The 12855-nt window shown below is 40.7% G+C and overlaps 1 protein-coding gene across 1 annotated transcript in view; it reads right to left on the bottom strand.

The window, feature by feature from the left end:
* Positions 1-12855, bottom strand: part of zcchc24 (zinc finger, CCHC domain containing 24) — a 33383-nt gene that overhangs the window by 16245 nt on the left and 4283 nt on the right. The window lies entirely within an intron of this gene.

Here is a 12855-nt window from a genome sequence, read left to right as displayed (position 1 = left end):
TCTGCTTCTTTGAGATACAGCTCAAAGAAGACACCCTGAGTCAGGTGATTCATTGCATTAGAGCAGAGGAATCTAAAATCTAACACTTAGAACACTTTGACACGTAACTCGTCAACCCGATGTGGAAATGCCATCATGTCCTGATAGACCCACAGATGGAGACACATTATTTTTTCTAAGCTTAGTCAGCAAATGGTATGTGAGCACATTAGATTTGACTCCTCCTTTGAGTTTGCCATCACTGGTCTGTCACTCTCTTGTCTGAACCTGCTTTGCAGCCATGTGGGTCAGGGTGCTATTCTTAAAAAAGGTCTCATATTCTAGAAGCACTTTATTTGAGCTATTCATGTGTGCTTGACATTTCATTACACTATAAAAAGCAGTTTACTCACAATAGCACATCCCAGTTGTTTCCAGGTCTAAATATGCTCATGAGGCATTTGTGTGCTGTCGTAAAGCACATTTATCCTGTCTCAGGTGGAATATGTGAGGGAAGCAGCAGAAAGTAGATGTGGGCAGAGACAGCAGAAAGTAAAACCATAACGGTCTTAGTCTACCAAGCTACAGCTTTTTGAAAGCTTCAATCTTAACAGGCAACATTTTTTTTTGTTTGCCCGAAACAGTGCAACAAATATCACCAGTGCATTCTATGTAAGGTGGACAGCAATGCATTTAATATGACCTGAGGCTAAATATTTAGCAGGGCCACTCAGGGTTACAAGTTTTCCCTGGCTTTTACCTGGCTTTAACCCCTGTGATCATAGCTCTTTGTAAATTGCTTTGTGATACAGAGAAGAGGATTTCAAGAGGACAACCACTCCAACTGTTCAGAAGAATAACCACAAGTCCATTTCCAGCTCCATGGAGACGCCAAAATAGTTCATGCTAGGAAATGGCCTCTGCTTGTCAGAGTCAGTGCACTGTGTGTGTGTGTGTGTGTGTGTGTGTGTGTTTCAACTGGAAGAGACTGATATTGTGCCACTGCACACACACACACACACACACACACACACATACACACACATACACACACTCATGCTGTCTGCTCTCTGTAGTGATCCTGAAATAAAGTGACTGTCTACGTTTTGCATTTTCTCAGATTTTAGTGAAGTCTCGTAAATGTACTGGACGTATCACTTATGTTTAGTCTGTTCTTTGACATGCTGAGATATCATACAGGGAAAAGGTAAATCAAGACAGCTGTTTCAAACATAAAACATCCCACGGCTGTCAGTCATGAAGATAATTTGAGAGACTGTGCCATAAACTATCAAGAAAAGATATTTTCTCCTTTTAAATCTCATCAGTGCCCACTGACAAATTGCTGGGGCGTATTGAGAGGATGCTGGATCATAACATTTTTGTGGTTTCAATTTTAATTGCATTTGTCCCCTTCAAATTTAACAACAAGCAAAGAAACACAAGCAGGATTGCTACACTTCTGCAACAATAAAAACAAACATACATGCCAGACGTGAAACTTCTCCCAAGCGCAGCAGAAATACCCCAGAGGTGAATTATTTTTTATCAGCCGAATAAGATTAGTTTATTTTTCAAATACCCAATAATATCCATGTGTTTTTAACTTTTGATAATAGATTTTCAGTCTGTGGCTAAAGAAGGATCATAAAACATTTTCTAGTCGTAGAAAACAATGCGCAATTCAATCACTGTGAAACAGAGCTGGCATGAGTTGATATTACAATATGCTGATCTGTTGATTTAGATTAAAACAAATCTCAGCTAAGTCATCTATAATGATGTTTTTGCTTACAAATGAAATTTGGTGACCTGCAATTTATGGTTGTTTTGATAAACTGGAGGTGGAGGTCTTGTAACATGAGTCATTGTAAGCAGCTGATTTCAGTATTATGACAATTAATGCCCTTTGTTGATTTTGACTAAATAATAAGAGGGTTTTTATTTTCAAGCCCTCCCAACCCAAAACAAACAAACAAAAAGAACTATTGATTGTGCCCCAACAGATCAATGCCCCTGTTTTGTTTCTTTCACTGTATGCATTCATTATAGCCATGCCATACTTGCATATGTGCATCTGTATGCACGTCAAAGTTTTTCTCCTTAGTAACAGATCCACGTCATTCGTGTCCAAGACAGCTGCAGAGGCATATCGCAGTGCCAGCGCCCTCTTTGCCAAAACCCTATTCCCAGATTCCTAGATTTCCACAACCCAGCTTCTCTAATCGGCCACGGATCTCAGTGTCATGTTCTTGGATGACTTATGGAGACCCCTGAGAATCAAGCATGTGGATGTTTTTTTTCATACCAGTAACACTCTATTGTTTTAAAGCTGATGTTTTTGACAGAAACCTTTCTCCCACTTCATGCTTCATTCATAGAAAACACCAGTTCGGGCCAACTGGGCCTGTACTTGTGGAATCTGTCCTGGTTGAACCCAGAACCTCATTTCTGTCAGCGCACCAGTTCAACATGGAAGCCGTGTCTTTTCACAGACATGAGATATGTTTACCATACTGCTACATACACCGTATTTACACGACGTTAAGGGCTAATGCTAAGTGTGGCCGTGGGTGTGAATTTCCCCCTGCCCTCTCCTAGCCTTGGACTTAGCCCCGGTCCCACTAAGCCCAATGAGCTGTGCAGCTGCACAGCAGCGTTGGGTTACCAGGCCAGTGAATGACAAGAGCAGGTTGGGTGGCAGACTGGAGCATACAGAGGTGCACAAAACATCTTGTCATCTGCCACAGGAAGCTCATGCTACAGCTGCCTATGTTTGCATGTTACGCCTGTAGTTGTGTGTCCGTGGGTGGATGTGTTTATGAGTGTGTGTATGTATATTTCTGTAAGGCACTCTACCAAATATACAGTACACACGTGTTGCTAATCTCAGTGTCGCTCGGTGTCAATGCTATATTGGACTTCTAACCCTATATGGTTTCTCAATGCTCTCGCTATAAAGGGTCTTTCTCTGTATAACTCCTCAAGAATAAAATATGTTGACAGGTAATGCCATCTGTTTTTCACAGAGAGGACGGGTATCTGTCTGATGCAGCATGGCTCCAGCATGCCTGATAAGCCTTATCTTTTTACAGGACAGTCACTCTTTGCTAACCTGACTAAGTGAGTGTTAGAGCAGAGACAGACGCAGGGCCTTCAGAATCTTCGCTGCGACTGGAAGGAAGATCAGGGGTCACCCAGTAAAAACATTCCCATGGTGCACCTCCTCCCCCCAGCCTTCATCCCTGCCAGAAACTTCCCGACATACTACAAGGCAGTGCAGAAAGAGAGGAGGGACAGAAAAAGCAGTGAAATGCAGGTTATTTTGTAGAGTAAACAGGCAGTCAACAAAATCTGTTTTCACTTGCAAGTTACTGAAACACTGTATGAGTTTTATGGGGAAAAAAGTACAAATGGACTTGAATTAGAAAAGTCTGTGACAGTAAAAAGTTTAGACAGTTTTTCTTTAGAAACATACTGTTAGTATCTTAAGAGCTCAGATTTCCTCACTCATATTTCAACAAACAAGACTGACTATTAATGTAACTTTTCATTGTAGCAGCAGCCTACAAATGTTCTACACAGTGCTAGGAAGTGTATACAAGGTATACAATGCTGATCTTTTCATGTGTTGTCATCTTTCAAAGACAACATATTTCAAAAAGTTGAACCCATGTCTTACAATTTCTGTTTCTGTTTATTACACAATCTGCACATATCTTGGACACATAATTGTATAGAGGTAATGAATCAGCCCTTTGAGGGTTATTTTCCTCTTTCTGCTTATTACATTTCACAGTTATTTGCATCTCCTTTGACTGATGCTGATTTGGGCTCACTTCAGAAGTACACCCCCGCCTCCACCCTGTGGCGTCACACTGACCACATCCTTGTCTTAATCTATGGTTAACACAGGCCTGACTCCTGGGTAGCCTACCAGACAAGAACTTCAAGATACTCAAACATGAAGAGTGAGACAAAAAAAAAAAAACAGTTGCAAAATCAAAACCACAGAAGAGGCCCCTATAGTCTACATGTTTACGTATAGACAAGCAGACTATATAGGACCGCCTGTGTGGTTTGTTGTTGTAATTCTCTTTTTCTCTGTAAGATCCAAGGCTCTATCCAAACATACTTGAGTCTGACACACCACTGTTATGCAGTGAGGGCCCTGCTGGGGGAACAATACAGGACTGCCTTCCTGACCTCTCTGTCTAACAGATCCTACAGACATACAATGACTGCCTTAATTACCAGCCTCCATTCCCACCACTTGGGCTTTCCCCAATGGTGCCCATTCAGAACCACAGTCTCTCCCTAAGGTGCCCATTCAAGCACAACACAAAGCCAGTAGTGTCAGTCCCTGATCTCTTGACACCAAATCCAGTCCTGTGTGCCAGCACTTGCAGCTTCACAGTGTCCCTGCCTGTCCGTCTGGTTGTCCGTCGTCTTTGTCTGTCTGTCTCATATCACGGAAGAATCTCTGTTGTTCACGTGTGACAAGAATGTGTGTTACTACAAGGAGCAATTAGTTCAACTACATAACCAGTGGAGATAATCCTGGAACTTGCTAATGAGTTAAAGTGGAGAGAGACGAGGTTATGCTAACCGTCGGAGTGCAGAAAATAACGTAAACACCTCATGTGGAGTGTCTGTGAAGGCTCTAAGGCTGTGAAGTGGCTTCAGTTTAAATTCCAATTAGCTGCATTTGTCAGCTGTGAAAGACGTTCAGCAATCGGTATATTCTTGAAATATCAAATAATCATCGGAAAAAGGTTCAAAGTGCCCACTACTCTTTCACATCCAATGTCTTCTTTTATCAACAGTTTAAAACTCAAAAATATAAAATTTACTAAATTGTATGATCAGGGAATACAGCAAATTCTCACATTGGAGAAGCCTGAACAACCAAATGTTTACAGTTTTTTGCTTGAAAAATGACAATAGTTAATCGACTATCACAATAGCTGCCAATTAATTAATCAACTAAATGATTAATTGGCTAAACATCTTTAGTTTCATCTGTCTAAACTAAAGTGCAAAACTATTTAGTTTGTTAACAGGCACATGCTCTTAACTCAACACATGGAAACTATATATACTGAGGGGCAGAGATTGATGATGAATACCGATGTGATGATAAGTGATTTACCAGAGGAGGTTACGTTAGAGAACTTTTGGTATGAGCTAAGAAAACCCTCTGGCCCTGGTGTGCAAACTGGACATCATGCTGTAGTGAAAATCTCACCTTTGACCCCCTGATCCCTCCCTCCCTCTTCCCTCAGTGAAAGGCGAACCATCCTGTTCTAGTTCCTGTGTCCTCGGTGTATGGCTGCTGACCCCCGTAACACTGTAACTGTGTTGAGAACACAAGCCAAAGTGCTGTTGTTGCTGTCACCATCAGTCTTCAGTGTGATCGGTTTTCTAATATCCCACCATACTGTAGATGTCTATGCTGTAAGAGTGAGATGATAACATTTTTAAAAGGTAAGGTAAGCTAAGTAACTGCAAAACATACGGACAATAAAAGAGGCAGATTATAAGGAGACTGGATTCTAAAATGAGCAGTGACCTGGTTTCTCTCAAGCTGCAGAGACGAGCTTACATAAAGCAATGTGACGAGCAACTGCCCCAAACACAGCATTGTTTATTTCCTTTTATTAAACTCCAGCCTTCGTTCTACATTACTGGGTAAGCTGTGTGACGGGAAAAAGATTCTTCGAGTAGGATTATATAAGAAACCTTCCAAAATAAGTGGATAGAATCATCCAGCAATACAATAAACACTTACTGTCTTCACCAGCATCCCCATACAGCTTTTTCCACTGTCTTTTCACTGTGGCACAGAGCAGCGGTAGTTTACCTGACTGTGGTTTAAATGTAACAGTGTGCTGCTTCCCAGAGATGGGGGTCAGAGGTGTCACGGTTACCAAAACAGGAAGTGGTGCAATTGTTGTCTCAGCAAAATCTGAGAGGAAGAATGGGATTTCTGTACAGAACACAAACCAGCTGGCAGGAAACCGCACTTTTATCATTCTTTTAACTTTGATTTCCTTTCGGGGGAAGTGCCCTCACTCCCCTTTTGCTTTCGTGCTGTCTCTCTGCTCTTGTGCCCCTCTCAGGCTTTTAGAAGCATACCCTTTCTGTGTCTGACAAAGATGAACTCAGTAGTGCTCCGTGCCATTAAGGTGACACATCCAAACTGCCTGCCTGCCACAACAAATAACTGCAGCCAATGTCAGAGCCGGCCCCAGGGTACAGAGATCATAGGGGTAAAATGTGAGGCATTCTCTCATGACAAATGTTTAAGTGTGGCTGTGGTGTTGAAAGACTACTTATCGACAGGGTTAACAAACTGTGGGATGCGTAAAGTGAGAGAGAGAGTGAAACAAAGATAAGAAGACAGAAAACATCTGTTGGAGGCAGAGGATAATGTAAATACATGATTTCACTAGAAATATATAACAGTGAAGGCAAGAGGTTGGTTAGATAAGAGATCCTAGAACATTAGCCTCCAAGGGACAACTTCAGCATCCAGCTACATTAAGCCTACATCATCTGTTGAACCACTGAATAACTGGCATCAAACTAACTGTCAAAGAGACAGTTTAACAGCATGTTTCCAATACAAGAGTTGACAAAGAGACTAAATTATGGGACAGAAGCTACAACAGAATTATTAGACTTGACTTCAAATGCTTTTTTTTTGTCCAAATGAGAAATGTGGATTTTTACAGGAAGCTAGAGGCTAGGTTATGAACAAAAGTGTTGGTTTAACATGAACTGGGTGAAGTGAATACGACAGATTTTTCCTCTGATTTACCCATAAGCAAGGCACTCAAACTGTTTCTGATTTACAGCAGAAATGTCAACAGCATAACACCATGGGAACACTCTATCATCCAAATGTGAATGTGATATCCTGCAAATATTCACCCAACATTTTTATATGAAATAAAAAAAAAGACAAATAGATTAACTGGTATCCCTTAAGAATTTTCTTCTTAATACATTTCAAAAGAAATGTATGATGTAAAGAAAATTGTTGTTTATGCAATTGGACAACCTCTAAATCTCTGGTAGAGAAAGTGCATGCTAAAAAAACCCCCTACAGGCCCTGACCTGATTCGATTAATACACACCTTAATGCACACAGCAGGAAATTGGGTGCGTCTGCACAGGTTTAAAACAATTTTCCAAGAGTGAAGTGCACAGACTGCTCTGCAGAGAAGCAAAACTGGCAAATCATAAGTGTAAAGGAAATAAAGGAATAAAGGAATTCTGATTCTGATGTGTGATGCGCATTTGACATATTATCCCTCCTTCGCCTTCTACAACAACAAACTGAACCATTTAAACAAAGCGGTTGCACAGTTATCCCCATGTGACTGCCAACCAATTCGGAAAAGGGTCACTGCTCTATCAGAGGCAAACACTGGAAGGTTTAAAACCAAACACGCCTTGTCAAAACAACAACCGCCAGTGTTTGCTTTGGTATACATAGTGGGCTGCAGTAATGACAAATCATTAAGTTTATCACCACGACCAAAGGAAAAGCACACATTTTGGTAGGTCACACATTACTCAAAGTGTGATTTGCCTCTGGTGTGAAGAGGCCCTCACTTCACGGCTCACCTCAGGTCCTCGTGTTGACACTGTTATGGGAGATTATGGTGGCCATTTGTCACAAAGGACAGACTGCCGCTGAAATTACCATCATGTGAGGTGCGAGGTCCATCGCAGTAATGGGCATATGGTCACCGGTAGAGATCAGATACATGCTGGAGGAGATACGGGCTTGACCAAATGACTGACAGTGACTGGGACTGACAGAGAGGAAATGTAAGCCCTTGTACTCAAAGTGGAACTCATTTTGAAGCTCATTCTATCAGCGCATGTCTCACAACTTGGTCCGTGTCACCTCACTCTAAACATGGTGCTAAGGCAGATGTCACTACAAAGATAAAAGAAAAAATAAGGGTTGAAATTGATGCTACATATACACACAAACAAAAGGCACAGAATCTTGGTCCAGTAAGACGTCTCTGTATGTGGATCAATGAGCTGCATGTGTTGCTGATCAACTGTGTTGTTTCTCTGGCCTGGACTTTATTTACAGATGATGATACATACAGAACATTCCAGTGTAGTCACTGGCTCAATGCATAACAATTTAATTTGTATCACAGCTGGCCAAAAATCTGTATATCATTAAACGTTTTGTATGTCTCCGCCACCTATGTCTGTCCAGACTCATATAATATCCGTAGCCACATGTGGCTCAATATCAGCAAAAACAATCAGCTTGTGGTAGACTACAGTGCTCATCGTTGATAAATGTCACCATTTTATCCTATTAGATATTTGTGTGATATATTGTGATAATTAGCGTATGAATTCTTGGCTTATGGCTAAAAACATGTTCTTTTCAGCTGACAGTGACCTTTGTCCTTTTGTCCAACAAAATTGAATCAGTTCATCCTTGGGTCCAAGTGGAAGTTTGTGCCAAACTGAAGAAAAATTGAATCAAAATGAGATTACAGTTTTGGGCTCATCCTAATGAACAGATTTTATTATTATTATAAGAGTCTTTGATTGTTATACTTGAACTAAATAGACAAAAGGTGAAAGCAGAAGTAGTCAAGAATGTCCTGCCATGTTTCAGGTTTTTATATAAACAAGTACTCTTCAACCCTGTTCTTTAATACTTAAGCTACATGTTTCAAAAAAATTGAGTCAGGGTATGTTTACCACTGTGCTACATCTTTTTTAACTTTTGTACACTCAGTAAGCCTCTGGGAACTGGGGACTCTGACTGTTGATGATTTGAAAGTGAAAATCTTTTCCGCTCTTGCTTAACATACAACTTCAGTTGCTCAAGACATCCATGATTTCCAAAAACAATCTGAAATGTGGGCTCATCAGACCACAACATGCTTAACCACTCACTCAGTTCATTTCACATGAGTTCGGGCCCAGCAAACTCAACGGCATTTATGGATGCTGTTGATATATGGCTTTTACTTTGCATGGTAGAGTCGCATTTGTAGATTCAGTGACAAACTGTGTTTTCCAGGTAGCAGTTTTCTGAAGTGTTCCCAAGCTGTCCCCATCCCAGCTTGTTGGTATCATGTTGCTGGCATTCAATTCAGAAAAAGCATGGATCTTCAAGAATAAGTGGCATTTGTGCTGTTTTCAATAGAGTTTATGCCAAAACGGATTAGCAAATGATTGCATTCTGCCTTATTTATGTTTTACACTAACGCAACATTTGTTGAATCAGGGTGGTACCAGTTTCAAAGTATCAGAAAAATTTCTCAGAAGAATTAAAAGACATGTCCAGGAAACTGTCATTCTGAAGGACTGAACCAGGGGAATGCAACCAGGAACTGGACACAGTAACTCAGGAGTCCACTGAAATCCAGAGACACACATAAAACACACACACCAGCACATACAGCAGCAGCAGCCAACCCCACATACCCACAAACCTGCATTCCGCCAAAGACATTTTCCATGAGTTAATCTTTGAACAGGGAGACATAGCAAGAAGATGTCCTTCAATGCATCATTTTGATCACTCAAATCAGAAGTGGAGGCCAACTGTTTAGAGGATTAGTCCGCTGAGCAGAACCAAATCATGAGTGCAAGTGGAAGACATCTTGGAAGGGGGCCAAAGTATGGCAGTGAGGGGCATTCTGCTCATAACTGGGGGAGCGACCTCATTTTCCGAATAAAAGCCAGTTTACATAACACCTCTGTCCCCATGACAGGGAGCACAGGGCAGCTGCTGCCAGGCCTGCGGCTTTCACTCAACTACCAAGAGTTCCCTGAAAAACAATTCTCTCAACCCGACCGCAAGTCTCCTCTGTGCGTTTCCAACACTAACATGTTATAACAAAAAAATAACGGTCTTAAATTTCAAGTAATGCATAAACACTTCTGTAACCTCAGCTATTTAATTGCCTAACTTATTCTCTCAGAACCAAGCAATGGAGATGGATAGAGAAAGCATCAACTACAGTGACTAAGGTGATGGAGCTACCGCTGTCTAAATCCTTGATCTCAATTCGGTTTGATAATATATCAAGTTAAAAGTTCTATTTTAAAAATGAACCTAATTCAGTCAAAAGTAATTACACAATTAACACATTGGAGCCTCAATGAGCCTCAAGCCTCAACAGTTTAATGCAAAGTATCAGTTCATATGCTACAGCAAATCCCAGGAAAAGACCAAAACCAATTTTGGTTTTCATTATTTGTCTCTCAATGTTATCTCATTTGGGTACCCTGCCTGTGGCACAAAACCAACATCTTAAAAACAGGTCACAAACATACAACATAATTAAAAAAAATCACAATGAAAAACGGTGATTTCCTGAAACTGGCTACAAATATTACTCAAACAGGTAAAAATAATACATTTGCTGGGGACTATTTGTAGCTGTGGATTAACACAGATTTGCTGCTGAAATGAGTATTTACAGCAGCATGACTGTTTGGGATTGACTCAGAATGAATAAGCATGTGTTACAGCAGGGCTTCTTAATGTGTGCGCTTGTGTGTTTTTGGAAAACAGTAGAGGCCTGCAATTTTCGGTCTTTTCATGAGCAAATACATACAGAATATCACAGATTTCATCCTTTAAATCAAAATAAAAGCACATGTAAATGAATGCACACCTGTCAAAAGCCAGTGGTAAAATAACAGCACAAAGCAGCACAGTAAGGCAGAATTAAAGCAGAGGAGGAAGACTGTACTTGTCATCAGAATGTGATTCTCCCTGCTGGACCAAGATGACATACTTATCAGTGCTCTGTGAAGGGCCTCTGTTTTCACTGGCAAAGCACCTCTGAACAGGACAAATTGTTAATAGGGACACATTCATCCTAAATTGCACTCCAGTACAAGTGGATACCAGAAACTCTTGGAGTGTATAATTAATCACTGCATCTTGTGAAGCAGAGTCATGTTAGGACAACAAAATATTGTTTGGAAAATGACACAATTGTTGGCATGTAGTTGAGCACTCTCGCCATGAAAAACTCATGTTTCTATTGCAAGATGTGTGTCACATCTTCAGCTGGTTAAGCCATCCTTGGCTAGGCATGCAATGACAGGTGACTGGGCAACAGTGTAAGTGATGCAGCACAAATGGAAGATGAATTTATGGGGAAAGAAAACCCGGAGGAGACCTAAATAACTTTTGGTGGTGTTGAACTGTGTAGGTGCAGAGGCCATTTGCAGACTTGCTTTTTGACTTACTGTTGGCAGTTTAACGAACAGCTGAAATATAAACCAGAAGACGGCTGAGTGTGATTTTGAGGTCCACGTCTGAATGCTTACATCTATAGTGCCAGTGTTTTCACAGCTTCTTCCTGCCAAAATGGTTTTGTTTAAGCTTTTCATTTTAAAATGTTAATAGTGTAGATGATCAGTTGATGATCAGATGATCAGTACACAGCATGCGGTTTTAGAAATGCGGTAGTAAAAACACTAGACTATGTATTACTTACACCTGCTCCAACGTTAACATTGATATAATCTGATCAACGGTCACATCAACAACTACAGCCTCTCTTCAAGGAAAAATGTCACACGTATGACCCAGAATTCCCTTTGGAGCTGTCAATAGATGATCTAATTCCCACACAGAGCAGTCTGGAGCTGTCCACAAGATATTTCATCAGTACACAGGTCTTTTACAGACCTCCTGAGACCAGTCATCATATGTCATAAAGTGAGTTTAAGCATTTTAATCTCACATCTGCTCCTCATTACCATTCCATGCAAAAAAAACTCAGGGTTTGGGTTAGGCTATTGCACCTCACCCAGGGAAAAGAAGAAGAGAGACAACATAGGGGAGAGGCAAAAGGGAGAGAGAGAGAGGGGAGATTATTACACACTGTAAGACCAAAAACAAAATATAAAACAACTCTGTAAAAATTCCACAATTCTGAGGGAAAGTGTCATCGTGTTCCCATAGAAATCAGATCAGTTCCCGGCTGCAGTCTCAGCTTTGGACTTTACAAAGTCCTATATAACACCAGCATGACAGACACACCACAGCAATTTCATAGCCCATTCCAAACTCTACAAAAGATCACTTCACATATGCTATAGTTACTGTGCAATAACACAATGTCAGTAGAAGAACAAGTTTTTCTCTCATTTACAAGTAGATATTGAATGACTGCATGTCTACATCAACCTGCAGTATCAAGTCAGGCTACAGGAGGTTACTCTTCAAAAAAAGACATTTCTGCCCACATCTCTTTTAAATTACATTGGCAGGGATCATTTAAAACTTAACATTCTCCTGGCGCTTACCAAAATGAGATTTTGGGAGATGACAGCAGCTGACATAAAATAAGTTACACATTACTGTACTCAAAACTTCCATACCAGACTTCAAGGTGGATTTACCAAGATGTCTCGCTAAAAAAAACAACAAAAAAAACGGCATCATAACAGACTGAGTCAGTGGGAAACTGGGAGGCAGAGCAATGCAACTGTGACTTTGTGGATTAGTATACTTAGCTTCGTGTCAGAAAAGATGTCTGTATTTGTTTGTGGTTTTTCTTTCTTGAAAACATGCTATCAAAGCTAACATGATGATCCAACGCAAAGACAGACAGCTTCGCGTTTGACTCTTTAAGTGTCCCAACAAGCTTATATATTATGATTATAACGGTTTCTTGTAGTGTAATGCAGCTGCAGTTAAGATGCACACAAGCACACATATACACACACTCACACACATGACTACGGAAGACAGAGGCTAGCCTGTTCAACAAGTAGGTCAGACCAGAGCCAAAAGGAGAGAGAAAAAGACAGAGAGACAGGCACTGGCTGAAGCAAGCACAACCTTTAGTG

Source organism: Scatophagus argus, chromosome 10, assembly GCF_020382885.2.
Source record: "Scatophagus argus isolate fScaArg1 chromosome 10, fScaArg1.pri, whole genome shotgun sequence".
NCBI lineage: Eukaryota > Metazoa > Chordata > Actinopteri > Scatophagidae > Scatophagus > Scatophagus argus.
This window is presented reverse-complemented; position numbering and strand designations above follow the sequence as displayed.